Source organism: Schistocerca cancellata, chromosome 5 (assembly GCF_023864275.1).
Source record: "Schistocerca cancellata isolate TAMUIC-IGC-003103 chromosome 5, iqSchCanc2.1, whole genome shotgun sequence".
Lineage (NCBI taxonomy): Eukaryota > Metazoa > Arthropoda > Insecta > Orthoptera > Acrididae > Schistocerca > Schistocerca cancellata.
In genome coordinates this window covers 561,219,569-561,232,734 of record NC_064630.1, presented here as the reverse complement: position 1 = coordinate 561,232,734, position 13,166 = coordinate 561,219,569, and the positions used below count along the sequence as shown (strand labels likewise).

General features: G+C 42.7%; 1 protein-coding gene across 1 annotated transcript in view; it reads right to left on the bottom strand.

The window, feature by feature from the left end:
- LOC126188679 (Kv channel-interacting protein 4-like) overlaps positions 1-13,166 on the bottom strand; it is a 601,427-nt gene that overhangs the window by 256,087 nt on the left and 332,174 nt on the right. The gene's annotated exons all lie outside the window — the stretch shown is intronic.

Sequence of the window (13,166 nt, the reverse complement as noted above, 5' to 3'; positions counted from 1 at the left end):
ACTATGACAGCCGGCCGCGGTGGTCTAGCGGTTCTGTCGCTGCAGTCCGGAACCGCGGGACTGCTACGGTCGCAGGTTCGAATCCTGCCTCGGGCATCGGTGTGTGTGATGTCCTTAGGTTAGTTAGGTTTAAGTAGTTCTAAGTTCTAGGGGACTTATGACCTAAGATGTTGAGTCCCATAGTGCTCAGAGCCATTTGAACCACTATGACAGGTAGCCGAAAGGCACGCGTTTAAGCTCACGTAGGCTGGCGTGAGGTCTGGAACAGGACAATGTAATTAATATAGCCAATAAGGTACGTTGCTGCTGGAATACTTAACTTTAATCCATAATCGGTGTACATCGGTCTGACGGTACAGGCATCACAAGATAAATAGCAAATGATACTGGCGCCTTGCTAGGTCGTAGCAAATGACGTAGCTGAAGGCTATGCTAACTATCGTCTCGGCAAATGAGAGCGTAATTTGTCAGTGAACCATCTCTAGCAAAGTCAGCTGTACAACTGGGACGAGTGCTAGGAAGTTTCTCTATACCTGCCGTGTGGCGGCGCTCGGTCTGCAATCACTGATAGTGGCGACACGCGGGTCCGACGTATACTAGCGGACCGCGGCCGATTTAAAGGCTACCACCTAGCAAGTGTGGTGTCTGGCGGTGACACCACAAAGCTACTTTGATGTCTCGTCTGATATGAACCCGGCAGAATACAACTCGAAAAGTGTCAGTTCCGCGCCCACAACCCACCGGCACTTAAACTGCGGGAATTGTGATTTCCGTGCATAGACATCTGGTGCGACGTAGTCCAGAAACCCACCAGTCACTTGTCAAATCCATGCCACGCAGAACAACTGCTGTATTGAGTTCCAAAGGCCGTCCAAAAAGCTAAAAGTAGTTATCATCATTATGCCACACCGGAGTACATCAAGATCTGAGGATGTGCCTCGTCTAGCTCTCCTGCAGATTGTAGTTACTTCAGATACTTTTACTAACAGGTGGCCGTTATAACCTGACCTGACAGCCTGTGTTTCTACCCTTAACGAAGCAGGTGAGGTAACAGGTTAGGCAACGTTCTTTAGGTCCAGATGGCGTGTTAGCATGTGCAGTTTTATGGCTATGCCCGCATGAGAACTCTCGATACTGTTGGCAGGTGCAGGGAGCGCTCTGTGTGTGTGTGTGTGTGTGTGTGTGTGTGTGTGTATGGGCCACTTGTTGCGGCCGCGACTGATGTGCGGCCTGACTCTCTCTCTCTCTCTCTCTCTCTCTCCTGTCCCCGGCCGGAACGTGCTAATAATAGTCGGCGCCCCGCTCTAAAATCAATATGGCCGACGCGCGCACGCTGGGGCAGCCTCCGCGTCTGAGCTGCGGGAGACGTCTGCCGTCGGGATGCCCGCTCTTCAGGCGTAGGCGTCGTTTGCTTCTCCGCCGCGCTCCTGGATGAAATGTCAATATCGTTGAACTGTAGTTTCAAGCAAAAAGAGTGCACTCCGTTTCGAAAGTATCTTGGTAAGTGAAGAATCGCAACTGTTAAATTATTATTTATTGCAAGACCAGTTTCGCAGCTTATAGCTGCATCCTCAAATCTTGAGTAGCAAAATGGGCAAAAAATAAACAATATTGTCTGTATCCCAACTTGAAAAAGGATGTAGTTGTTGAATCATGTCTAGTCGTCGAATATGGGGGTGTCTAGGATACCTGCTTTCTCGGATCGCTAGACAACAATTCAAGCAAATCGTATTAACGGGTTTTGTTATAAAAAAAAGTAATTGATACTTCTATTCAGGTCGCTGGTCTTTAAGCTTCTCGTAGAACTTGTCCGCGGCCTGTCGGGTGCGGCGCTTACGTTCTCTTCGCATAGAGGCCGCTGTTGTCGCGTTGTCGTCCTGAAGAGGGGTCGGTCAGAGTGCCACTGGCTGACGTCTTCTTCACAGCCCTCTCCGTTCGGTCGTTCCCGACTGGCGTGCCGGCGCTTGACTTTACGCCGTAACAGTAGTAAATAACGGATGACAGGACTCATAATCAATTCACATAAAATACAGGCCGTGGTTAGGTGGACGACCCAACATTCTCACAAGGAACCCCTTGAGTGCGAAGTCTCACGTTCATAGTGAAGCTCTTTTGAAAGTGTTGGGTTAACAAATATGACAGGAAACATATTAGCTGCTAATGACTCACCACGTGCGCCAGGAGGCGACAGAAAAGCAGTGTTCTACATCTACATCTACATTCATACTCCGCAAGCCACCCAACGGAATGTTAGACACTGGACTCGCATTCGGGAGGACGACGGTTCAATCCCGCGTCCGGCCATCCTGATTTAGGTTTTCCGTGATTTCCCTAAATCGCTCCAGGCAAATGCCGGGATGGCTCCTTTCAAAGGGCACGGTCGACTTCCTTCCCCGTCCTTCCCTAATCCGATGAGACCGATGACCTCGCTGTCTGGTCTCCTTCCCCGAACCAACCAACCAAACCAACGGTGTGTGGCTGAGGGCACTTTACGTGCCACTGTCATTACCTCCCTTTCCTGTTCCAGTCGCGTGTGGTTCGCGGGAAGAACGACTGCCGGAAAGCCTCCGTGCGCGCTCGAGTCTCTGTAATTTTACATTCGTGATCTCCTCGGGAGGCATAAGTAGGAGGAAGCAATATATTCGATACCTCATCCAGAAACGCACCCTCTCGAAACCTGGACAGCAAGCTACACCGCGATGCTGAGCGCCTCTCTTGCAGAGTCTGCCACATGAGTTTGCTAAACATCTCCGTAACGCTATCACGCTTACCAAATAACCCTGTGAAGAAACGCGCCGCTCTTCTTTGGATCTTTGGATCTTCTCCTCTTTCAACCCGACCTCGTACGGATCGCACACTGATGAGTAGTACTCAAGTATAGGTCGAACGAGTGTTTTGTAAGCCACCTCCTTTGTTGATGGACTACATTTTCTAAGGACTCTCCCAATGAATCTCAACCTGGCACCCGCCTTACCAACAATTAATTTTATATGATCATTCCACTTCAAATCGTTCCGTACGCATACTCCCAAATAATTTACAGAAGTAACTGCTATCAGTGTTTGCTCCGGTGTTATATAATCATACAATGAAGGATCCTTCTTTCTATGTATTCGCAATACATTAAATTTGTCTATGTTAAGGGTCAGTTGCCACTCCCTGCACCAAGTGCCCATCCGCTGCAGATCTTCCTGCATTTCTCTGCAATTTTCTAATGCTGCAACTTCTCTGTATACTACAGCATCATCCGCGAAAAGCCGCATGGAACTTCCGACACTATCTACTAGGTCATTTATATATATTGTGAAAAGCAATGGTCCCATAACACTCCCCTGTGGCACGCCAGAGGTTACTTTAACGTCTGTAGACGTCTCTACATTGAGAACAACATTCTGTGTTCTGTTTGCTAAGAACTCTTCAATCCAGCCACACAGCTGGTCTGATATTCCGTAGGCTCTTACCTTGTTTATCAGGCGACAGTGCGGAACTGTATCGAACGCCTTCCGGAAGTCAAGGAAAATAGCATCTACCTGGGAGCCTGTATCTAATATTTTCTGGGTCTCATGAACAAATAAAGCGAGTTGGGTCTCACACGATCGCTGTTTCCGGAATCCATGTTGATTCCTACAGAGTAAATTCTGGGTTTCGAGAAATGACATGATACGCGAGCAAAAAACATGTTCTAAAATTCTACAACAGATCGACCCTTCTTGAAAACTGGGACTACCTGTGCTCTTTTCCAATCATTTGGAACCTTCCGTTCCTCTAGAGATTTGCTGTACACGGCTGTTAGAAGGGGGACAAGTGTTCGGGAGATGCAGAGATCAAACATCTACGAGATGTATGTATGATACATTACAAAATGAACATCGCCGACATTTCAGAAATGTTCAAAACAAACCACTAACTTGCATCATGGATTCCGAATGAAAGAGGTGTGCCACACTGATCACTGAAGTTCGCACAATCAAGAAAGAAGACGAACTCCTTGTGAGCTACAGACCGTGCAGGACGTTCAGCTAGATATCCACTTTTAAAGTATGCACGTAGAATCACACTGGAATAATGGGGTGATGGAATGCGGTGGTATGCAACCAAATGAGAAACTACTGCAGATAGTGCGATAGTATCCAGAATGAGATTTTCACTCTGCAGCGGAATGTGCGCTGATATGAAACTTCCTGGCAGACGAAAACTGTGTGCCCGAACTGACGCTCGAACTCGGGACCTTTGCCTTTCGCGGGCAAGTGCGCTACCGACTGAGATACCCAATCGTGACTCACGAGCCGTCCTCACAGCTTTAATTCCGCCAGTACCCCATCTCCTACATTCCAAACTTCACAGAAGATCTTCTGCGACCGTAAATCGAGCGAAAGCGAGTTACTTTGACCAGCTATTCACCGAACACACTGCTCATACTTTAGATGCAGTTTTTTAACGCCCATTTTTCCACTCGTGCTTTTTGTGGCGTAAATGTTTCCTGTTGGCCACGCACTCGAGAAAGAATCGTAGGGGACAGAGCAGCTCCACCTTCTCGCAGCACAATAAGTAACTTTAATAAGCAGATCAACAGTCGCTATAATTTTTTTAATGTTCAGTCAGTTCTACAAGAAAGTGTACGCCGCAATTTTAAATGTAACGTCCGCAGCGACGTCTCTGATAGTGGTCTCGAATCTGTAATCAACGCGCTTTTGCAGTGTATAGATAAACAGTGTGAGAGTTGAATGTTTTCTTTCGTCGATTGCAGTTTAAAATGAGCGCAAAACATCTAAAGCGTAACGAGGCATCGTTCCTTGTAAATCATCCAAAAGAACCAAAGATTTCATATGGGGCTGCAGCTAAAATTCTTCGAAAGTCAAAGACATTCGTTGCGAAGTGCGTCAAACGACATATAGAGGTTGGAAACGTGAATGATTCACGGGAGAGAGGGCTAAGGTGCCAAGCTATAATTGATAATGATGGCGACTAGAGTAACTATTAGGTAAAAGCGAAATTAGCAATAAAATGTATTTTCATGTAATTATGTATTCATAAGAGTGTCTTTTACTTCATATAGATGACGATGTACACTTTCTTGTGCAACTGACTGTGTTTAGGCACTGATGTTAGTTGATTTTTGTAGTAATGCAACCATCCACTGCTTCCTTGAAATCACTGTAATCTATGTCGCGCGAAATTTGAAGTGCTTAACGTAGTAGGTCACCATCATACGCGTTCTGTGAATCGTAATGAGCATCCTCGAAACGCGCAAACATCAGTTTTTGGAACAAGTGCACCTTGCCCTCCCTTGAATATCGGTGGTTTTTCGTATGCGGACTTACCCGAAATCTGTTCATAATTTTTTTCTAAGCTGCGGATGCTCGTCCATGTTAGTAATTATGTCTAGTATCCGCTCCTTGCACAACGTGTATCCTTTACTATGTTTCACTGTTGATGAGATTTGTGGCTCCCTGTCCGACAAGGACAGTGAACTACATGGTTGCAACCTGTTTCATTATCACTTTCACTTGTTAACACGTATCGTCATCAGTGTACTCATCATATACATTTTTCGCACAGTCGACCGTATACGAAGCCACACCTTTTACTGAGTAACCTTGCAGAAACGATAATATTACATGTGCCACTTCTTTCTAACTCTGCGAAATTCTTTGGGTTCGTTTATGACGGAATGTCAACTTGAGCTACTTTTTGTAAATGTAATGGAATGTCTCCTTTCTTTACGTTGCCATTGCTCTGCTTTGTATCAACGCCAGTAGCACTGTAACTCGTCGACTAAGCAGTTCACCTACGTTCCGCAGCCTCTTGCTGTGCTCACGATTGGACAGGTAGAGTCCCACCCCCTGTTGCTATTAACAGCAAATATTGTGGTCGCATGTCAGAATATCGGGCGCCGAATGCCGTAAACATCGACTTCGTGTTCATGGGGTTCCTTGTCAATCGAATAAAACGTCCGTCGAAGGAACGGTTGTCTAGTAATAAAATGGGCAGAATGATGGAATCGACCGGGAAATACAATGAAGGTAAATAAAACCAGGTAAATTTACCGTTGGTAGAGAAACATAATAGGGAATTGATTCGTGTGGCAGGAAAGCAGATCAGATAAAAACCACGATAAAATAGGAAATCTAAAATAAAAATAGGACATAAATGGTCAATAAATTCATTTTGGCGTGGGAAGAAACAGATATAGAGAAACTGACTAGCCAAAAGATGCCGAAAAATGGAAGAAGTGCTGTATTGAGGAACTCAGCAGTCACTTTGCCGGAATAATCACATTCGAGAGCCGATAGAACACCGAGCGCGCGGGGCAAGCCACCGACTGCAAGGTCTAACGCTTGCAGACTAGGAGACAAGCGACACTACACGAGCGTGACAGAAACCATAAACGTTATGAGTCACCGGGACATAGAAAGTTCGGTGGCGTCCTCACATAGTTGATTAATGCAATTTTGCAAAATGGACTGATGAGTGAAAACATTATGACCACATAATAGTAGCTCGTTTACCCGTCTTTGGAATGAAATACATCACCAATTCTGCTTATCAGGGATCCGACAGTTTGTTGGTAGGCTTGTGGAAGCATGTGGCATTAGATGTGTACGCACAGGTCATGTAATTCGCGTCAATAACGGGCCGCTCATTTGCGTACGCTGTAATGGCGCCCGATAGCAACCCACATCGGTTCCATAGGATTTACATCAAGCAAGTTTGGTCGCCGAGACATCAACGTGAGTTCACTATAAGCCCCTCAAACCGATGTAGCTCCGTTCTGGCTCCAAGATACGGAGAATTATACTGTTGAAAGATGACGTCGCTGCCGGGGAAGACATTAAACATGCAGGTGGTTTGCAGCTGTCAGCCTGTCTTCGGTTACTGCCAAAGGTCCCATGCATGCGCAGGAGAATGTCTCCCATAGCATAATACTGCTCCCACCAGCCTGCGCTTCACGTTTCGAGCCGCCGTTCACCTCAATGACGGCGTTTGTGGAGGCGACCACTGACCTGGTGTACCAAAACGTGATTCATACGAAGAGCCAACACATTTCGAAGTCCGATGGTCCCGTGCCCACTGCAATCCTAACCGACGACGTCGTTGGGTCAACATGTGAACACGAATGGGTGGTCTGCTGCAGAGCTCCACGTTCAACAACGTACGATGAACGGTGTGCTTCTAAACAACGCGTGCACCAGTATTGTGCTCTTTTGGCAGACATGACACAGATCTCCATCTATCCCACTTTGTAGAATGGACAAGCCTCTGAACCCCACGTTCTGTGAAGAGTCGTTGACCTCCAACTATTTAGCGCCTAGTGGTAGTTCCATTGTCTTACCTCTTCCGTAATTGCTCACGACAGCAGTGACGTGAACATTCGTCCAGCCTCGCCGTTATAGAGATGCTCATTGACAGGCTCTGCCCTTTTTCAAAGTCGCTTATCTCAACTGATTTACCGCATCTTCGCTGGGGTGATCCCCCAAAAATGGTTCAAATGGCTCTGAGCACTATGGGACTTAACATCTGAGGTCATCAGTCCCCTAAAACGTAGAACTACTTAAACCTAACTAACCTAAGGACATCATACAAATCCATGCCCGAGGCAGGATTCGAACCTGCGACCGTAGCGGTCGCGTGGTTCCAGACTGAAGCGCCTAGAGCCGCTCGGCCACACTGGCCGGCGGTGATCCCCCGACCGTGTCTGCTCCGCTTATTTACTTGCCTTACCGCGTCATGTTTCTGCAACGTAACCAGGTCGTAACCAACGTCACGTCACGTTGGGCAATGGTCATAATGTTTTGGCTTATGAGTGCATAATGAAGCCTGGAACATTAGATAATCTTGATTGAAAATAAAAGACATTTAAAGTAGTAAATAATAATCGGCTTAAAATAATAATGAAAAATTAGTTACAGAAGGTGAGAGCTGTAAACGGGATCTCAAGAAGAGAGGGGATGGAAGAAAATAAAAAAATGATTGGATAATAGGGAAAACGGAATGAACCAAATGTAAATGTCGGGGGAATAGCTTTCCAGATAACTGCGTGCTAATGTTTATCAAATGGTTCAAATGGCTCTGAGCACTATGAGACTTCCTCAGAGGTCACCAGTCCCCTAGAACTTATAACTGCTTAAACCTAACTAACCTAAGGACATCACACAAATCCATGCCCGAGGCAGGATTAGAACCTGCGACCGTATCGGTCGCGCGGTTCCAGACTGTAGCGCCTACAACCGCTCGGCCACTGCGGCCGGCTGTAAGGTGTCAGGGAAATCCAACACCTTCCATGAAAACCCTGACATAATAAGCAAATCCAGCAGTATGCCACATAGCTCGGAATAAATCGTGACATTCAATTAACCAAAGTAATACGGTTAACGAGTTAGCAAATGGAATACCACAGACTAACACAAGAATGCCTAAATGCATGTCATACCTTCCCACCATGAAACAGACGCAGTTCCGAGGGGAGAAACGAGAACAGAAGCCGAGAGCAGAACCGTGTTAAGCTAGAAGGCCCTACGATAAGGGACGGACAACCACGTCGCCAGCCAACCGCCAGGACCACCCCACAGCCCACGTTAAAAGATAGAGCCCTCCAGAAGAACAGTATAGATCTTACGATAACACTAAAAGGGTCACACCAGCTGCAAGTTTTAGCGTGAGACTTTTTCGCGTCTCTGTTACGTTGCAAACGTTAAAAACATTGCCCCACCACGAAAAGTATAACGTTTCTCATTGGATAGACAGAATTTTGTAGGCGGAGCTTAAGGTTAACATTGAGACCCTGATTGGTCAGATGAAAACACAGCCAGATACTTTTTTTTAAAACCAACTGTAGTTCCGTTCCTGAGGGGAACCACTACACCTTTTGCATACGAATTAACTAAGAACCCTAAGTGAGGATCAGCAATTTACATAACAGCAAACAAATGCATTAAATAAAACAGAACATTTTCACATATTGACACTTCTACAAAAAATTATTCACACAAAATTACAATTACATACAATAAGTTCTGTTCCCTCCAAATGGGACAAAGAATATAAATTGCAGATACACTACTTTGCATAGAATCAAATCACGACACCAAAGTTTTTTAACAAAGAAAAGAGTACACAATTTTATGTTATCGATTTAAACACATTTACAGAAGATCAACAATGTGACATTAAATAAATCAAAAGCAAAATAAATCCATACAGCATAAGAGCTGTGGTGTTACACATGCCCCATGTTTCGTTGAAGTTTCCAGTCAGGGATACTTCAAGGAAACATCTATAACACCTAAGTGGTGCTGGTTGTGAAAAAAAAATTATTCCATCCAACTTCAGTTGGGAGAAAAAAAAATACATATTACAAATATACAGTATATACACTAAGAAATTGCATACATTTCTTCCAAAAGATTTTCAAAATAAGACATTTACAGAAATTTTCACATTCACACTGGTTTAAGGAAACTAATTTTGCATCATTACACAAGATACTTTTAAACTTGTTCATTTCATACACACACAGTTCAATTAATAGGCAATCAGTACACAAAATAAATCTGCATATTAGTAGCAAAGGTGTAGTCTTCAACATAAAATAAAAGAATATACACATATACAATAACACAGAACATTCTAACTTAGCAAAACAGAAGTTTGTCTCTCAATAATTTTAAAAGGAATGTAAGTTTCAGACACACAAGTAGAGTCATGATCACAGTACATTTTACAAGGTTCAGCAATTAATGAAATATTGAAAATATCAGTTTGCATTCACATATGCACAAATATTTACACAAACAACTATAAGAACCTTTTTCCAACTGACGCTTTAAATACCAAAGTAACTTTGCAAGGTTGTTTCAAAATAATTAACTTTAAAGCTGCTCTTCATTAATAGCAGTCCAAAATATTTGTTGTACACGAACACACTAAGAATTCAGAGCCTATGTTTAATCATCACTGCTATATTTTAAAACAAGGCAGTCCAAAACTTTACGTTATTTCAAAAAACCTAGTATCAAAACATCTACATCCATTTAAATAAGAATGCATATATATTTTATAATAACTTTTCACTGACTTCAATAAGAATAGTCAGTTCATAACATATTGCTCAAAAAAACCTAACTTAGTTCACTGCTTGCCTCAGCACTAGCAGTCCATGTTACACATTCTGCCCATTATTGGTTTAGCAGTCTTTTTACATACACATTTAGGCACAAATACACAATTTAGATTAAGAACACTAAATTACACATTTTTTAAATTGACACACTGCCCCATCCTCTAGGTTTGGCAGTTCGTGATCACTTATCAACTTCTTGCCCCACAATGGCAATTCCTTTGGCTACTGCTCACATAGCATATACGGTAGTCCTCAACTTCAGGACCACAGCATTTTTATTATTTTGTCTTGTTTCGCTGCCCAACAACATATTTTTGAGCAGTTTATTGTCATCATCTTTAAGCTTTTTCATCATTATGTCACATCTTTGGTAAAATTTGCTTTAATGGTATAAAACATAAAACCTGCAACTTTGAAACAGTAATTAGACAATGGCAACAAAACCATTTCTTTTCAAATGACAACATTAGGTAACATATACATTAATCAAGAAAACTTTAAATGTCATACTTGGGCTCACGTCAGGATTAAGAATTTCTTACTACTCCTTTACCATTGCTTTTTTTTACACACAGTTAGGTCATTACATACATCAAGATCAGGACAATAGTTTCATATCCTATTGCAAGTGATTTCTGCCAACCCTTTTGCTGGCACTAGACACATACCTCTCACACCTATTTCACATACATTAGCCAGGTTCATCTCCTCAGTTTTAAATACATATACTGTTTTTCAACACCACATTTGCCCCTTTCTTTTTCAAAACATTTACATTTAATTATATTATGGCATTCATTTACTTTTTTGTTTTCAGTAACCTATTCTTTTCTCATCTATTTTTCCCTTTACTTTTCCATTACATTTTCTCTTTACGATACCCACTATGCTTTCATTATTCTTATTCATTTTCTAGTGTACCCAAAGTATTCTACATTATTTCCACACTATTCAATACACTCTGATAGAGAAGAAGGAAAGAAGATAGTAAAAGTTCTGAATGATGAAGAGGAAGGTTGGCAGCACGAAAAGAAATGGAAGTAGTGCTAGCAATGACTCAGGTCCCTGGTGCTCGTCAGGCACCTGACAATGCAAAGAGTGCATTGCCCCCTAAGGGTTTAGAACCCTCATCTGAGGACATGTACCTTTAAATACACAACATGGTGCAAACATAAGCCCTTTCTGGTCTTTAAGTATATTAGAAATTAATTATTATCTTGAGGAGTTCTTTGCACTTTCATTAAGTTACCATAAGCATATTCATTCATAAAGTTTTCATGTTTCTCACACTACATGACCCTCTCATCATAATTAGACTGGCAACAGTAAGTGTTCAATTGAAGATAAACATTTCCTAAGCAAATTCAAACAGTACACTACAGTAAATAAGCAACAACCTCCCGCAGGCCTCAAGATCAACAAAACAATAATCCACTTTCAGGTATCACTCAGATATAATAATAATAAAGTCATGCATTAAATTAACAGTATATACACATACATCCTGCCCCCAGTCACTTTATTAACAAGGTAGACTTTTATGGTTCATAAAACAGTTACTAAATCTGGTGGCTTTTTAGGCCTCCTATCTTCTACATCTTTCACTAACCCATTCAGATCTTGCCAACGTTTTGTTTCATCAGGTGGCTTTTTAGGTTTTGGAAATTCAAAATCTTTAGCAAGGTACATCATCTCCTGTTCTGCTATTATTTTATCAGGTGGTTCTTTTTGTTCCTGTAATTCACACTCCTTCAAAACATTTGTTAAAGCTTGCCCCAGTATAGTATCATCTGGAGGTTCCTGCAAATTATGCCCCTGTGTTACATTACTGAATAATTCCTTCGGTTTTGGCCCAGTTTCACTTTCTGTATCTTGCCTTGGAAAAATGTCACTAATTTTCTCATACCCTCTTTCAGTAAAAGTATATTCACTTTCATTTATACCTGAGAATTCATCTTCACTGGAGTCATCACTACTCTTTTCCTCACTATCAGATTCACTTAAGTACTCGACTTTTGAACAATAGGGAAAGTTATTATATTCATTCTTATCTGTATTCATATACCCTTCATCATCTGAACTATCATTAATTTCATTTTCGTCATCAGATTCGAGCAGTAAGGCAACTTTTAAACCGTGAGGCAGATTATCACTAGATGGTTCAGCCACTGTGTTTTTCGACTCATTTTCTACACAATGCACATCGTTTGGACAGTCAGGCACTTCTGTTATATCACTTTGAACGATTTCTGCCTTACCTTCGTACTTAGTATAATCGTCACATACTTCAATAACTTTCATTTCATTTTCTTCCATGCTGTCATTTTCAGGTAATCGTGCGAAATTCTTACTAGACCCTTCTGCATCAAAACTATTAAACACCTTTCCATCAACAATAATTTCATCTGCACTGCTCATAATGTCATGATTACTAACGTCCTCCTCTACCTCATTTTTACCTATTATTAATTGTGCACACGTCTTTTGCGTGGCATATTCTACCTCCTTTTCCTCTTTATTCATCACAACCTCCCCCACATCTACGTCTTTTACCTCATACACATCGTTAACAGTACAAATGTTCTCCTTTTCACTCGCCTTTTCTGGCTCCATTTTATTCTTTAATGAAGTCTTTTCGCACGATTCCGATACCGAGTTATCTTTATCATATGACATATTAACTTTATTTTCATTTCTACATTCATTTACTACTGAAACCGGCCATCGGAAGTGTCCGATCCCGCCTCTTCTGTCTCTCTCTTCGGCAGCCATCTTGTTCCGACGTCTGCCATTTGTGTCTGCTGCTAAGTGCAATGTACGCTGCTTCGGCAACAGCTGGCCCGAGCACGAACGGTCACGTGACTTCGCACTGGGAACGCCACTATGTATCACTCCGCGCCCGTCTGCTATAGGCGCGCCCTTAACCTTCCTGCCCCATAGTTTACATCTTTCTTTCTCGAATCTGATATTTGGCATCTTTTCTTTGGGCCCAAAACCGGTTTCCGCGTGAATCCGGCCCGTAACACACGCGGTTTTTAGTTTTCCA